Source organism: Prunus avium, chromosome 1 (assembly GCF_965620075.1).
Source record: "Prunus avium chromosome 1, drPruAviu1.hap1.1, whole genome shotgun sequence".
In the NCBI taxonomy this organism is placed as follows: Eukaryota; Viridiplantae; Streptophyta; class Magnoliopsida; order Rosales; family Rosaceae; genus Prunus; species Prunus avium.
This window is the reverse complement of record NC_142284.1, coordinates 26,805,904-26,822,429: the sequence shown is the minus strand read 5'-3', so window position 1 is coordinate 26,822,429 and position 16,526 is coordinate 26,805,904. Positions and strand designations below refer to the sequence as shown.

The 16,526-nt window shown below is 42.7% G+C and overlaps 1 long non-coding RNA gene across 1 annotated transcript; it reads right to left on the bottom strand.

Moving 5' to 3' along the window:
* Positions 1-3,394: 3,394 nt before the first annotated feature.
* Positions 3,395-5,411, bottom strand: LOC148297667 (uncharacterized). Its single transcript, XR_015833118.1, has 3 exons — positions 5,391-5,411; positions 4,431-4,494; positions 3,395-3,586 (listed from the first exon to the last, which is right to left on the bottom strand). It is a non-coding gene; the product is annotated as an uncharacterized LOC148297667 (long non-coding RNA).
* Positions 5,412-16,526: the final 11,115 nt, after the last annotated feature.

Sequence of the window (16,526 nt, the reverse complement as noted above, 5' to 3'; positions counted from 1 at the left end):
GTGAAATCCAATCGCTAGAAGTATGGAATACACCAACCACTCCAATTAGGAACGAACTGCCGTTGAACTTGAATTGTCCAATTTCGCACATCTATTGATTTCGGATCAAGCCCAAAACTTGGGCAACATCATAATACGGTGGGAGGAGTCATTTGGTGAGTTTTGAGTGAAATCCAACCACTAGAAGTATGGAATACACCAACCACTCCAATTAGAAACGAACTGCCGTTGAACTTGAATTGTCCAATTTGGAACACCTATTGATTTCGGATCGGGCCCAAAACTTGGAAAACATCATAATACGGTGGGAGGAGTCATTTGGTGAGTTTTGACTGAAATCCAATCGCTAGAAGTATGGAATACACCAACCACTCCAATTAGGAACGAAGTGCCGTTGAACTTGAATTGTCCAATTTGGAACACCTATTGATTTCGGATCGGGCCCAAAACTTGGGCAACATCATAATATGGTGGGAGGAGTCATTTGGTGAGTTTTGAGTGAAATCCAATCGCTAGAAGTATGGAATACACCAACAACTCCAATTAGGAACGAACTGCCGTTGAACTTGAATTGTCCAATTTCGAACACCTATTGATTTCGGATCGGGCCCAAATCTTGGGCAACATCGTAATATGGTGGGAGGAGTCATTTGGTGAGTTTTGAGTGAAATCCAATCGCTAGAAGTATGGAATACACCAACCACTCCAATGAGGAACGAACTGCCGTTGAACTTGAATTGCCAATTTCTCCCACCTATTGATTTCGGATCGAGCCCCAAACTTGGGCAACATCATAATACGGTGGGAGGAGTCATTTGGTGAGTTTTTAGTGAAATCCAATCGCTAGAAGTATGGAATACACCAGCCACTCCAATTAGGAACGAACTGCCGTTGAATTTGAATTGTCCAATTTGGAACACCAATTGATTCCGGATCGAGCCCAAAACTTGGGCAACATCATAATATGGTGGGAGGAGTCATTTGGTGAGTTTTGAGTGCAATCCAATCGCTAGAAGTATGGAATACACCAACCACTCCAGTTAGGAACGAACTGAAGTTGAACTTGAATTATCCAATTTCTCACACCTATTGATTTCGGATTGAGCTCCAAACTTGGGGAACGTCATAATATGGTGGGAGGAGTCATTTGGTGAGTTTTGAGTGAAATCCAATCGCTAGAAGTATGGAATACACCAACCACTCCAATTAGGAACGAACTGCCGTTGAACTTGAATTGTCCAATTTCTCACACCTATTAATTTCGGATCGAGCCCAAAACTTGGGCAACATCATAATATGGTATGAGGAGTCATTTGTTTAGTTTTGAGTGAAATCCAACCGCTAGAAGTATGGGATACACTAACCACCCCAATTACGAACGAACCGCCGTTGAACTTGAATTGTCCAATTTGGAACACCTATTGATTTCGGATCAGGCCCAAAACATGGGCAACATCATAATATGGTGGGAGGAGTCATTTGGTGAGTTTTGAGTGAAATCCAATCGCTAGAAGTATGGAATACACCAACCACTCCATTTAGGAACGAACTGCCGTTGAACTTGAATTGTCCAATTTCGAACACCTATTGATTTCGGATCGAGCCCAAATCTTGGGCAACATCATAATATGGTGGGAGGAGTCATTTGGTGAGTTTTGAGTGAAATCCAATCACTAGAAGTATGGAATACACCAACCACTCCAATGAGGAACGAACTGCCGTTGAACTTGAATTGTCCAATTTCTCACACCTATTGATTTCGGATCGAGCCCCAAACTTGGGCAACATCATAATATGGTGGGAGGAGTCATTTGGTGAGTTTTGAGTGAAATCCAAACGCTAGAAGTATGGAATACACCAACCACTCCAATTAGGAACGAACTGCCGTTGAACTTGAATTGTCCAATTTCTCACACCTATTGATTTCGGATCGAGCCCAAAACTTGGGCAACATCATAATATGGTGGGAGGAGTCATTTGGTGAGTTTTGAGTGAAATCCAGTCGCTAGAAGTATGGAATACACCAACCACTCCAATTAGGAACGACATGCCGTTGAAATTGAATTGACCAATTTCTCACACCTATTGATTTCGGATCGATCCCAAAACTTGGGCAACATCAAAATCTGGTGGGAGGAGTCATTTGGTGAGTTTTGAGTGAAATCCAAACGCTAGAAGTATGGAATACACCAACCACTCCAATTAGGAACGAACTACCGTTGAACTTGAATTGTCCAATTTGGAACACCTATTGATTTCGGATCGAGCCCAAAACTTGGGCAACATCAGAATATGGTGGGAGGAGTCATTTGGTGAGTTTTGAGTGAAATCCAATCGCTAGAAGTATGGAATACACCAACCACTCCAATTAGGAACGAACTGCCGTTGAACTTGAATTGTCCAATTTCTCACACCTATTGATTTCGGATCGGGCCCAAAACTTGGGCAACATCATAATATGGTGGGAGGAGTCATTTGGTGAGTTTTGAGTGAAATCCAATCGCTAGAAGTATGGAATACACCAACCACTCCAATTAGGAACGAACTGCCGTTGAACTTGAATTCCCCAATTTGGAACACCTATTGATTTCGGATCGAGCCCAAAACTTGGGCAACATCATAATATGGTGGGAGGAGTCATTTGGTGAGTTTTCAGTGAAATCCAATCGCTAGAAGTATGGAATACACCAACCACTCCAATTGGGAACGAACTGCCGTTGAACTTGAATTGTCCAATTTCTCACACCTATTGATTTCGGATCGAACCCCAAACTTGTGCAACATCATAATATGGTGGGAGGAGTCATTTGGTGAGTTTTGAGTGAAATCCAATCGCTAGAAGTATGGAATACACCAACCACTCCAATTAGGAACGAACTGCCGTTGAACTGGAATTGTCCAATTTGGAACACCTATTGATTTCAGCTCGAGGCCAAAACTTGGGCAACTTCATAATATGGTGGGAGGAGTCATTTGGTTAGTTTTGAGTGAAATCCAACCGCTAGAAGTATGGAATACACCAACCACTCCAATTAGGAACGAACTGCCGTTGAACTTGAATTGTCCAATTTCTCACACCTATTGATTTCGGCTCGAGCCCAAAACTTGGGCAACATCATAATATGGTGGGAGGAGTCGTTTGGTTAGTTTTGAGTGAAATCCAATCGCTAGAAGTATGGAATGCACCAACTGACAGGACCCGACCCAAATTCCACTTTGGAATCCGAGCCGAACCCTGTGCGTGTCCGACACCTGGCAGGTGCTGGACAAAATTGACCTTATTGCCCTTTTACTCAAAAGTGCTACTAAAAATGGAGTTTGACTTCTCCCGAAATTTCAGCAGAGTCTCCCCTGTAATTAGACCAAACCCAAAATTACACCTGTCAGAAAAGCATGGAAAACTGTACACCAACTGCCAGCATGCAAAATAAATACATTCCAACAGTTAAGTATACTTCAAGGGCAATATCAGAGCTCTATACAGAAAACTACAAGTATAAAATAATTATACAAGTCCCTACGTCGTCAAGGAGTGTGGCAGAAGCTGGACTCGGCCCAATGGTGGCTCACTATGCACGCCTACTGCCTGGGGGCGCAAAACACGGAAAGGGTGAGTGGACCAAAAACAAAGCTTTAGAAACATAGTAGAGAAACATACTAACCCCCACTGTAAAAAAACTCAGTTATAAAACTAAACCATTTCTTATCATACTTGTACTGAAATCAAAGCGTACATATTTATATCTATAGATTTAATCACATACTTAAACAAACATTAAATTCTTAAAAGCATAGAAATCACTTTAATCTACCACCTAGGTGTACCCATTTATTAATCCGTCAATTCCGTTAGTTTCCGTCAATTCCATCCTCGTGCCACCGGAGCGACACGTCCTAGCAGACCTCGGGAAACACAAAGTCACCCGAGCCGCAATCCTCGCGGCATTCAGGGGACACTTGGTCCATCTGAGCCGCGTTCCTCACACCCACGGTTTGGGCGTCCCCGAAACTCGTGGGGCGGTGTCTAGCATGCTGACCTACCCGAAGGCAACTGGATGTCCGTCGACATCAATATAACCGAAGACAACCTTTTTATATCGAAGGCAACATATAACTGAAGGCAACCTTTAATATGCTTGGGTACCTAGGGTGGCTTTTAAGAAAATATAAAGTTCTGAAAAGTAAATAAGAATTTAATTTAATTATTATCAGCCCTTGAACTCTGCTGCCAATTTATCTGTTAATTATCTAACAATTCGGCTATGCCAAAAATCTCTAGGCACTCTCAACTCGGCAGCATATAAAATAAACATATAAAAACAACAATAAATCAAGTTGTTAAAACTCTGGGCAATGAATAACTTATTCAAGATCAAGAAATAAGATTAAATTGCATAAATTCATTTATGAAAACAAAAAGGTCCACTCACTGGTGATCTGAGCTAGCTGGACCTTTCGAAGGTCCCTCCTGCGGGTCACCTGGTGCCCGGGTGCCTGTATAGTCATCATAATATTCTATTAATAAATCTGCTCAATAAAATAATAATAAGTTAAAAACCCTCACCCCCGGCTCCTAAAGGTGCGTGCATCCTAATAAAGATTGTTCCTTTGCCCACACTAACTTTCCTCTCAGTGGATATGGTTTAGAAGTAGCTCGGGACTTAAAACGATAAAGTCCCTAAAAGTCAACTCAGGACCCCTTGGGGTCCACGGCCTCAAAACCCGCTCTGAAAATTGCTAGAGGTTCCCACATACCTAGGACACACGTCCCGAGAGTTTGGTCTCGATCGGACGGTAGGATTTCTCACGATCGCACGATCGGATAACGAATGGTTTTGCGTACTCCTAACCTTAGGGTTGGCCTTTTCAGAGTAACCGGGACTCCGATTAACGATCCGTCGAATCCTACACGACCCTGAAACTACCTAGATCAACATACTCCAGTTTGACTAAAATCCAACGGTCTGAACGTATTGAACCCAGAAATCGCACATTATGCGAGATCCGTTCGGGGTTCAAACGTTATCCGAATTAAGATCCGCGATTTGCTACGCGCTCGTGAGGATACGAGGATCATCCTAGAACCAAGAGTGGTCCCCAATACCTGGCTCGCGTGCCGTCCACGCGCCGGCAGCGCGTGGGTGTGCATAACAATTTCCGGCGGCCGGAAAATCTCCAAACCGCCGGCCCAAACTCCTAGTCCAGGTAAAACACCTAATTTGGAACTACTTTTGTTCTTGGACTATGGCCAAAAAGTGGCTGGAAGTTACTAAAATCGACGACGCAAACCGGCAGAAACTTAACTCGTAAATCGTCCTGTCAAACTTTAAAATCTCTGAAAACCTACCCAACCAGCAGCTAGAGCACGAAAATCAGTCGAAAAACCATACCTAATTCTTCCGATTTGGTGGTCGGAGGAGGGAGAACGAGAGGCTTGAAATTCGGAGAAAAACCAGCCAATTCCGGGCTGTTTCCGGTGGCTGTGGCGTCGGCGGAGGCAGGAGGAAGGTCGGAGCGGCTGTGGGTGCGACGCCGGTCAGGTCTTGGCTGGTCCGGTGCGGTTTGGTGGAGGTGGGTGGTGGCTGGGCTGGTTTGAATGAACAGTAACGGGTAGGGGGTTTTGCGCGAGGAAGAAGAGAATGAGGAGAGAGAGAGGTAATCTGATTTTAAAAAAAATCTGATTATTCGAAAATTACTTTTTTGTCCTTTTTCAGTATTTTGCTCGTAATTTCTTCGTTACCAGTCCAATTCGAGTCCACTACGTGTCTACGGACTCGTTTCGTCGTGCTCTACACAACGGTATAAGTAGTTTTCCCAAATTCTTCCCCAGTGAACAAGTCAATTTAAAACCTAATAAAATATTCTAAGGGTAGTTTAGTCTTTTTCCTTGTTAAAATATTAGTTAAATAATAATTAAGAATTGGGTTGTTACAATCTACCCCCCTTATGAAAATTTCGTCCTCGAAATTACATACCTGTCACTCGAAGAGGTAAGGATACCGGGCCCGCATCTGCTCTTCGGGTTCCAAAGTGGCCTCCTCCACGGTGTGACTCCTCCACAACACCTTTACTAGTGGAATCTCTCTGGACCGAAGGACCTGCATCTTCCAGTCCAGGATTTGAACAGGCTGCTATACGTAATTCAAATCATCCTTCAACTCTATAGGCTGATCCTCCAGTACATGGGATGGGTCTGGAATATATTTCCGGAGCATAGACACGTGGAACACATCAAGTAAACGGGAAAGATCTGCTGGCAAGGCAAGTCTGTAAGCTACTGGGCCCACACGCTCCACAATCTCGTATGGTCCAATATAGCGAGGGCTTAGTTTTCCCCTAATCCCATTGAGTGAAATCCAACCGCTAGAAGTATGGAATACACCAACCACTCCAATTAGGAACGAACTGCCGTTGAACTTGAATTGTCCAATTTGGAACACCTATTGATTTCGGATCGGGCCCAAAACTTGGGCAACATCATAATATGGTGGGAGGAGTCATTTGGTGAGTTTTGAGTGAAATCCAATCGCTAGAAGTATGGAATACACCAACCACTCCAATTAGGAACGAACTGCCGTTGAACTTGAATTGTCCAATTTCGAACACCTATTGATTTCGGATCGAGCCCAAATCTTGGGCAACATCATAATATGGTGGGAGGAGTCATTTGGGGAGTTTTGACTGAAATCCAATCGCTAGAAGTATGGAATACACCAACCACTCCAATGAGGAACGAACTGCCGTTGAACTTGAATTGTCCAATTTCTCACACCTATTGATTTCGGATCGAGCCCCAAACTTGGGCAACATCATAATATGGTGGGAGGAGTCATTTGGTGAGTTTTGAGTGAAATCCAATCGCTAGAAGTATGGAATACACCAACCACTCCAATTAGGAATGAACTGCCGTTGAACTTGAATTGTCCAATTTCTCACAGCTATTGATTTCGGATCGAGACCAAAACTTGGGCAACATCATAATACGGTGGGAGGAGTCATTTGGGGAGTTTTGAGTGAAATCCAATCGCTAGAAGTATGGAATACACAAACCACTCCAACTAGAAACGAACTGCCGTTGAACTTGAATTGTCCAATTTGGAACACCTATTGATTTCGGATCGAGCCCAAAACTTGGGCAACATCATAATATGGTGGGAGGAGTCATTTGGTGAGTTTTGAGTGAAATCCAATCGCTAGAAGTATGGAATACACCAACCACTCCAATTAGGAATGAACTGCCGTTGAACTTGAATTGTCCAATTTCTCACACCTATTGATTTCGGATCGGGCCCAAAACTTGGGCAACATCATAATATGGTGGGAGGAGTCATTTGGTGAGTTTTGAGTGAAATCCAATCGCTAGAAGTATGGAATACAGCAACCACTCCAATTAGAAACGAACTGCCGTTGAACTTGAATTGTCCAATTTGGAACACCTATTGATTTCGGATCGAGCCCAAAACTTGGGCAACATCATAATATGGTGGGAGGAGTCATTTGGTGAGTTTTGAGTGAAATCCAATCGCTAGAAGTATGGAATGCACCAACCACTCCAATTAGGAACGAACTGCCGTTGAACTTGAATTGTCCAATTTCTCACACCTATTGATTTCGGATCGAACCCCAAACTTGTGCAACATCATAATATGGTGGGAGGAGTCATTTGGTGAGTTTTTGAGTGAAATCCAACCGCTAGAAGTATGGAATACACCAACCACTCCAATTAGGAACGAACTGCCGTTGAACTTGAATTGTCCAATTTGGAACACCTATTGATTTCGGATCGAGCCCAGAACTTGGGCAACATCATAATAAGGTGGGAGGAGTCGTTTGGTTAGTTTTGAGTAAAATCCAATCGCTAGAAGTATGGAATACACCAACCACTCCAATTAGGAACGAACTGCCGTTGAACTTGAATTGTCCAATTTGGAACACCTATTGATTACGGATCGAGCCCAAAACTTGGGAAACATCATAATATGGTGGGAGGAGTCATTTGGTGAGTTTTGAGTAAAATCCAATCGCTAGAAGTATGGAATACACCAACCACTCCAATTAGGAACGACATGCCGTTGAAATTGAATTGACCAATTTCTCAAACCTATTGATTTCGGATCGATCCCAAAACTTGGGCAACATCAAAATATGGTGGGAGGAGTCATTTGGTGAGTTTTGAGTGAAATCCAATCGCTAGAAGTATGGAATACACCAACCACTCCAATTAGGAACGAACTGCCGTTGAACTTGAATTGTCCAATTTGGAACACCTATTGATTTCGGATCGAGCCCAAAACTTGGGCAACAGCATAATATGGAGGGAGTAGTCATTTGGTGAGTTTTGAGTGAAATCCAATCGCTAGAAGTATGGAATACACCAACCACTCCAATTAGGAACGAACTGCCGTTGAACTTGAATTGTCCAATTTCTCACACCTATTGATTTCGGATCGAGCCCCAAACTTGGGCAACATCAGAATATGGGGGGAGGAGTCATTTGGTGAGTTTGGAGTCAAATCCAATCGCTAGAAGTATGGAATACACCAACCACTCCAATTAGGAATGAACTGCCGTTGAACTTGAATTGTCCAATTTCTCACACCTATTGATTTCGGATCGGGCCCAAAACTTGGGCAACATCATAATATGGTGGGAGGAGTCATTTGGTGAGTTTTGAGTGAAATCCAATCGCTAGAAGTATGGAAGACACCAACCACTCCAATTAGGAACGAACTGCCGTTGAACTTGAATTGTCCAATTTCTCACACCTATTGATTTCGGAACGAACCCCAAACTTGTGCAACATCATAATATGGTGGGAGGAGTCATTTGGTGAGTTTTTGAGTGAAATCCAACCGCTAGAAGTATGGAATACACCAACCACTCCAATTAGGAACGAACTGCCGTTGAACTTGAATTGTCCAATTTCTCACACCTATTGATTTCGGATCGAGCCCAAAACTTGGGCAACATCATAATATGGTGGGAGGAGTCATTTGGTGAGTTTTGAGTGAAATCCAATCGCTAGAAGTATGTAATACACCAACCACTCCAATTAGGAACGACGTGCCGTTGAAATTGAATTGACCAATTTCTCAAACCTATTGATTTCGGATCGATCCCAAAACTTGGAAAACATCAAAATATGGTGGGAGGAGTCATTTGGTGAGTTTTGAGTGAAATCCAATCGCTAGAAGTATGGAATACACCAACCACTCCAATTAGGAACGAACTGCCGTTGAACTTGAATTGTCCAATTTGGAACACCTATTGATTTCGGATCGAGCCCAGAACTTGGGCAACATCATAATAAGGTGGGAGGAGTCGTTTGGTTAGTTTTGAGTGAAATCCAATCGCTAGAAGTATGGAATACACCAACCACTCCAATTAGGAACGAACTGCCGTTGTACTTGAATTGTCCAATTTCTCACACCTATTGATTTCGGATCGGTCCCAAAACTTGGGCAACATCATAATATGGTGGGAGGAGTCATTTGGTGAGTTTTGAGTGAAATCCAATCGCTAGAAGTATGGAATACACCAACCACTCCAATTAGGAACGAACTGCCGTTGAACTTGAATTGTCCAATTTCTCACACCTATTGATTTCGGCTCGAGCCCAAAACTTGGGCAACATCATAATATGGTGGGAGGAGTCGTTTGGTTAGTTTTGAGTGAAATCCAATCGCTAGAAGTATGTAATACACCAACCACTCCAATTAGGAACGACGTGCCGTTGAAATTGAATTGACCAATTTCTCAAACCTATTGATTTCGGATCGATCCCAAAACTTGGGCAACATCAAAATATGGTGGGAGGAGTCATTTGGTGAGTTTTGAGTGAAATCCAATCGCTAGAAGTGTGGAATACACCAACCACTCCAATTAGGAACGAATTGCTGTTGAACTTGAATTGTCCAATTTGGAACACCTATTGATTTCTGATCGAGCCCAAAACTTGGGCATCATCATAATATGGTGGGAGGAGTCGTTTGGTTAGTTTTGAGTAAAATCCAATCGCTAGAAGTATGGAATACACCAACCACTCCAATTAGGAACGAACTGCCGTTGAACTTGAATTGTCCAATTTGGAACACCTATTGATTACGGATCGAGCCCAAAACTTGGGAAACATCATAATATGGTGCGAGGAGTCATTTGGTGAGTTTTGAGTAAAATCCAATCGCTAGAAGTATGGAATACACCAACCACTCCAATTAGGAACGACATGCCGTTGAAATTGAATTGACCAATTTCTCAAACCTATTGATTTCGGATCGATCCCAAAACTTGGGCAACATCAAAATATGGTGGGAGGAGTCATTTGGTGAGTTTTGAGTGAAATCCAATCGCTAGAAGTATGGAATACACCAACCACTCCAATTAGGAACGAACTGCCGTTGAACTTGAATTGTCCAATTTGGAACACCTATTGATTTCGGATCGAGCCCAAAACTTAGGCAACATCATAATATGGTGGGAGGAGTCGTTTGGTTAGTTTTGAGTGAAATCCAATCGCTAGAAGTATGGAATACACCAACCACTCCAATTAGGAACGAACTGCCGTTGAATTTGAATTGTCCAATTTCTCACACCTATCGATTTCGGATCGGGCCCAAAACATGGGCAACATCATAATGTTTTGGGAGCAGTCATTTGGTGAGTTTTGTGTGAAATACAATCGCTAGAAGTATGGAATACACCAACCACTCCAGTTAGGAACGAACTGCCGTTGAACTTGAATTGTCCAATTTCTCACACCTGTTGATTTCGGATCGAGCCCAAAACTTGGGCAACATCATAATATGGTGGGAGGAGTCGTTTTGGTTAGGTTTGAGTGAAATCCAATCGCTAGAAGTATGGAATACACCAACCACTCCAATTCGGAACGAACTGCCGTTGAACTTGAATTGTCCAATTTCTCACACCTATTGATTTCGGATCGAGCCCAAAACTTGGGCAACAGCATAATATGGTGGGAGGAGTCATTTGGTGAGTTTTGAGTGAAATCCAATCGCTAGAAGTATGGAATACACCAACCACTCCAATTAGGAACGAACTGCCGTTGAACTTGAATTGTCCAATTTGGAACACCTATTGATTTCGGATCGGGCCCAAAACTTGGGCAACATCATAATATGGTGGGTGCAGTCATTTGGTGAGTTTTGAGTGAAATCCAAAAGCTAGAAGTATGGAATACACCAACCCCTCCAATTAGGAACGAACTGCCGTTGAACTTGAATTGTCCAATTTGGAACACCTATTGATTTCGGATCGAGCCCAAATCATGGGGAACATCATAATATGGTGGGAGGGGTCATTCGGTGAGTCTTGTGTGAAATCCAATCGCTAGAAGTATGGAATACACCAACCACTCCAATTAGGAACGAACTGCCGTTGAACTTGAATTGTCTAATTTGGAACACCTATTGATTTCGGATCGAGCCCAAAACTTGGGCAACATCATAATATGGAGGGAGGAGTCATTTGGTGAGTTTTGAGTGAAATCCAATCGCTAGAAGTATGGAATACACCAACCACTCCAATTAGGAAAGAACTGCCGTTGAACTTGAATTGTCCAATTTCTCACACCTGTTGATTTCGGATCGAGCCCAAAACTTGGGCAACATCATAATATGGTGGGAGGAGTCGTTTGGTTAGTTTTGAGTGAAATCCAATCGCTAGAAGTATGGAATACACCAACCACTCCAATTAGGAACGAACTGCCGTTGAACTTGAATTGTCCAATTTGGAACGCCTATTGACTTCGGATCGAGCCCACAACTTGGTCGGCATCATAATATGGTGGGAGGATTCATTTGGTTAGTTTTGAGTGAAATCCAATCGCTAGAAGTATGGAATATACCAACCACTCCATTTAGGAACGAACTGCCGTTGAACTTGAATTGTCCAATTTCTCACACCTATTGATTTCGGATCGGGCCCAAAACTTGGGCAACATCATAATATGGTGGGAGGAGTCATTTGGTGAGTTTTGAGTGAAATCCAATCGCTAGAAGTATGGAATACACCAACCACTCCAATTAGGAACGAACTGCCGTTGAACTTGAATTGTCCAATTTGGAATGCCTATTGATTTCGGATCGAGCCCAAAACTTGGGCGACGTCATAATATGGTGGGAGGAGTCATTTGGTGAGTTTTGAGTGAAATCCAATCGCTAGAAGTATGGAATACACCAACCACTACAATTAGGAACGAACTGCCGTTGAACTTGAATTGTCCAATTTCTCACACCTATCGATTTCTGATCGAGACCCAAACTTGGGCAACATCATAATATGGTGGGAGGAGTCATTTGGTGAGTTTTGAGTGAAATCCAATCGCTAGAAGTATGGAATACACCAACCCCTCCAATTAGGAACGAACTGCCGTTGAACTTGAATTGTCCAATTTGGAACACCTATTGATTTCGGATCGAGCCCAAAACTTGGGCAACAACATAATATGGTGGGAGGAGTCATTTGGTGAGTTTTGAGTGAAATCCAATCGCTAGAAGTGTGGAATACACCAACCCCTCCAATTAGGAACGAACTGCAGTTGAACTTGAATTGTCCAATTTGGAACACCTATTGATTTCGGATCGAGCCCAAAACTTGGGCAACATCATAATATGGTGGGAGGAGTCATTTGGTGAGTTTTGAGTGAAATCCAATCGCTAGAAGTATGGAATACATTAACCACTCCAATTAGGAACGAACAGCCGTTGAACTTGAATTGTCCAATTTATCACACCTATTGATTTCGGACCGAGCCCCAAACTTGGGCAACATCATAATACGGTGGGAGGAGTCATTTGGTGAGTTTTGAGTGAAATCCAATCGCTAGAAGTATGGAATACACCAACCGCTCCAATTAGGAACGAACTGCCGTTGAACTTGAATTGTCCAATTTCTCACACCTATTGATTTCGGATTGAGCCCAAAACTTGGTCAACATCATAATATGGTGGGAGGAGTCATTTGGTTAGATTTGAGTGAAATCCAATCGCTAGAAGTATGGAATACAACAACCGCTCCCATTAGTAACGAACTGCCGTTGAACTTGAATTGTCCAATTTCTCACACCTATTGATTTCGGAACGAGCCCGAAACTTGGGCTACATCATAATATGGTGGGAGGAGTTATTTGGTGAGTTTTGAGTGAAATTCAATCGCTAGAAGTATGGAATACACCAACCACTCCAATTAGGAACGAACTTCCGTTGAACTTGAATTGTCCAATTTGTCACTCCTATTGATTTCGGATCAAGCCCAAGACTTGGGCAACATCATAATATGGTGGGAGGAGTCATTTGGTTAGATTTGAGTGAAATCCAATCGCTAGAAGTATGGAATACAACAACCGCTCCCATTAGGAACGAACTGCCGTTGAACTTGAATTGTCCAATTTCTCACACCTATTGATTTCGGAACGAGCCCAAAACTTGGGCAACATCATAATATGGTGGGAGGAGTAATTTGGTGAGTTTTGAGTGAAATCCAATCGCTAGAAGTATGGAAAACACCAACCACTCCAATTAGGAACGAACTGCCGTTGAACTTGAATTGTCCAATTTCTCACACCTATTGATTTCGGATCGAACCCCAAACTTGGGCAACAACATAATATGGTGGGAGGAGTCATTTGGTGAGTTTTGAGTGAAATCCAACCGCTAGATGTATGGAATACACCAACCACTCCAATTAGGAACGAACTGCCGTTGAACTTGAATTGTCCAATTTGGAACACCTATTGATTTGGGATCGAGCCCAAAACTTGGGCAACAACATAATATGGTGGGAGGAGTCAGTTGGTGAGTTTTGAGTGAAATCCAATCGCTAGAAGTATGGAATACACCAACCACTCCAATTAGGAACGAACTGCCGTTGAACTTGAATTGTCCAATTTCTCACACCTATTGATTTCGGATCGAGCCCAAAACTTGGGCAACATCATAATATGGTGGGAGGAGTCATTGGGTGAGTTTTCAGTGAAATCCAATCGCTAGAAGTATGGAATACACCAACCACTCCAATTAGGAACGAACTGCCGTTGAACTTGAATTGTCCAATTTGGAACACCTACTGATTTGGGATCGAGCCCAAAACTTTGGCAACAACATAATATGGTGGGAGGAGTCATTTGGAGAGTTTTGAGTGAAATCCAATCGCTAGAAGTATGGAATACACCAACCACTCCAATTAGGAACGAACTACCGTTGAACTTGAATTGTCCAATTTCTCACACCTATTGATTTCGGATCGAGCCCAAAACTTGGGCAACATCATAATATGGTGGGTGGAGTCATTTGGTGAGTTTTGAGTGAAATCCAATCGCTAGAAGTATGGAATACACCAACCACTCCAATTAGGAATGAACTGCCGTTGAACTTGAATTGTCCAATTTGGAACACCTATTGATTTCGGATCGAGCCCAAAACTTGGGCAACATCATAATATGGTGTGAGGAGTCATTTGGGGAGTTTTGAGTGAAATGCAATCGCTAGAAGTATGGAATACACCAACCACTCCAATTAGGAACGAACTGCCGTTGAACTTGAATTGTCCAATTTCTCACACCTATTGATTTCGGATCGAAGCCAAATCTTGGGCAACATCATAATATGGTGGGAGGAGTCATTTGGTGCGTTTTGAGTGAAATCCAATCGCTAGAAGTATGGAATACACCAACCACTCCAATTAGGAACGAACTGCCGTTGAACTTGAATTGTCCAATTTGGAACACCTATTGATTTCGGATCGAGCCCAAAACTTGGGCAACATCATAATATGGTGTGAGGAGTCATTTGGGGAGTTTTGAGTGAAATGCAATCGCTTGAAGTATGGAATACACCAACCACTCCAATTAGGAACGAACTGCCGTTGAACTTGAATTGTCCAATTTCTCACACCTATTGATTTCGGATCGAGCCCAAAACTTGGGCAACATCATAATATGGTGGGAGGAGTCATTTGGTGCGTTTTGAGTGAAATCCAATCGCTAGAAGTTTGGAATACACCAACAACTCCAATTTGGAACGAACTGTCGTTGAACTTGAATTGTCCAACTTGGAACACCTATTGATTTCGGATCGAGCCCAAAACTTGGGCAACATCATAATATGGTGGGAGGAGTCATTTGGTGAGTTTTGAGTGAAATCCAATCGCTAGAAGTATGGAATACTCCAACCACTCCAATTAGGAACGAACTGCCGTTGACCTTGAATTGTCCAATTTGGAACACCTATTGATTTTGGATCGAGCCCAAAACTTGGGCAACAACATAATATGGTGGGAGGAGTCATTTGGTGAATTTTCAATGAAATCCAATCCCTAGAAGTATGGAATACACCAACCACTCCAATTAGGAACGAACTGCCGTTGAACTTGAATTGTCCAATTTCTCACACCTATTGATTTCGGATCGAGCCCAAAACTTGGGCAACATCATAATATGGTGGGAGGAGTCATTTGGTGCGTTTTGAGTGAAATCCAATCGCTAGAAGTTTGGAATACACCAACAACTCCAATTTGGAACGAACTGTCGTTGAACTTGAATTGTCCGACTTGGAACACCTATTGATTTCGGATCGAGCCCAAAACTTGGGCAACATCATAATATGGTGGGAGGAGTCATTTGGAGAGTTTTGAGTGAAATCTAATCGCTAGAAGTATGGAATACACCAACCACTCCAATTAGGAACGAGCTGCCGTTGAACTTAAATTGTCCAATTTCTCACACCTATTGATTTCGGATCGAACCCCAAACTTGGGCAACAACATAATATGGTGTGAGGAGTCATTTGGGGAGTTTTGAGTGAAATGCAATCGCTAGAAGTATGGAATACACCAACTACTCCAATTAGGAACGAACTGCCGTTGAACTTGAATTGTCCAATTTCTCACACCTATTGATTTCGGATCGAGCCCAAAACTTGGGCGACGTCATAATATGGTGGGAGGAGTCATTTGGTGCGTTTCGAGTGAAATCCAATCGCTAGAAGTTTGGAATACACCAACCACTCCAATTAGGAACGAACTGTGCTTGAACTTGAATTGTCCAATTTGGAACACCTATTGATTTCGGATCGAGCCCAAAACTTGGGCAACATCATAATATGGTGGGACGAGTCATTTGGTGAGTTTTGAGTGAAATCCAATCGCAAGTAGTATGGAATACACCAACCACTACAATTAGGAACGAACTGCCGTTCGACTTGAATTGTCCAATTTTGAACACCTATTGATTTCGGATCGAGCCCAAAACTTGGGCAACATCATAATATGGTGGGAGGAGTCGTTTGGTGAGTTTTGAGTGAAATCCAATCGCTAGAAGTATGGAATACACCAACCACTCCAATTAAGAACGAACTGCCGTTGAACTTGAATTGTCCAATTTGGAACACCTATTGATTTCGGATTGAGCCCAAAACTTGGGCAACTTCATAATATGGTGGGAGGAGTCATTTGGTGAGTTTTGCGTGAAATCCAATCGCTAGAAGTATGGAATACACCAACCACTCCAATTA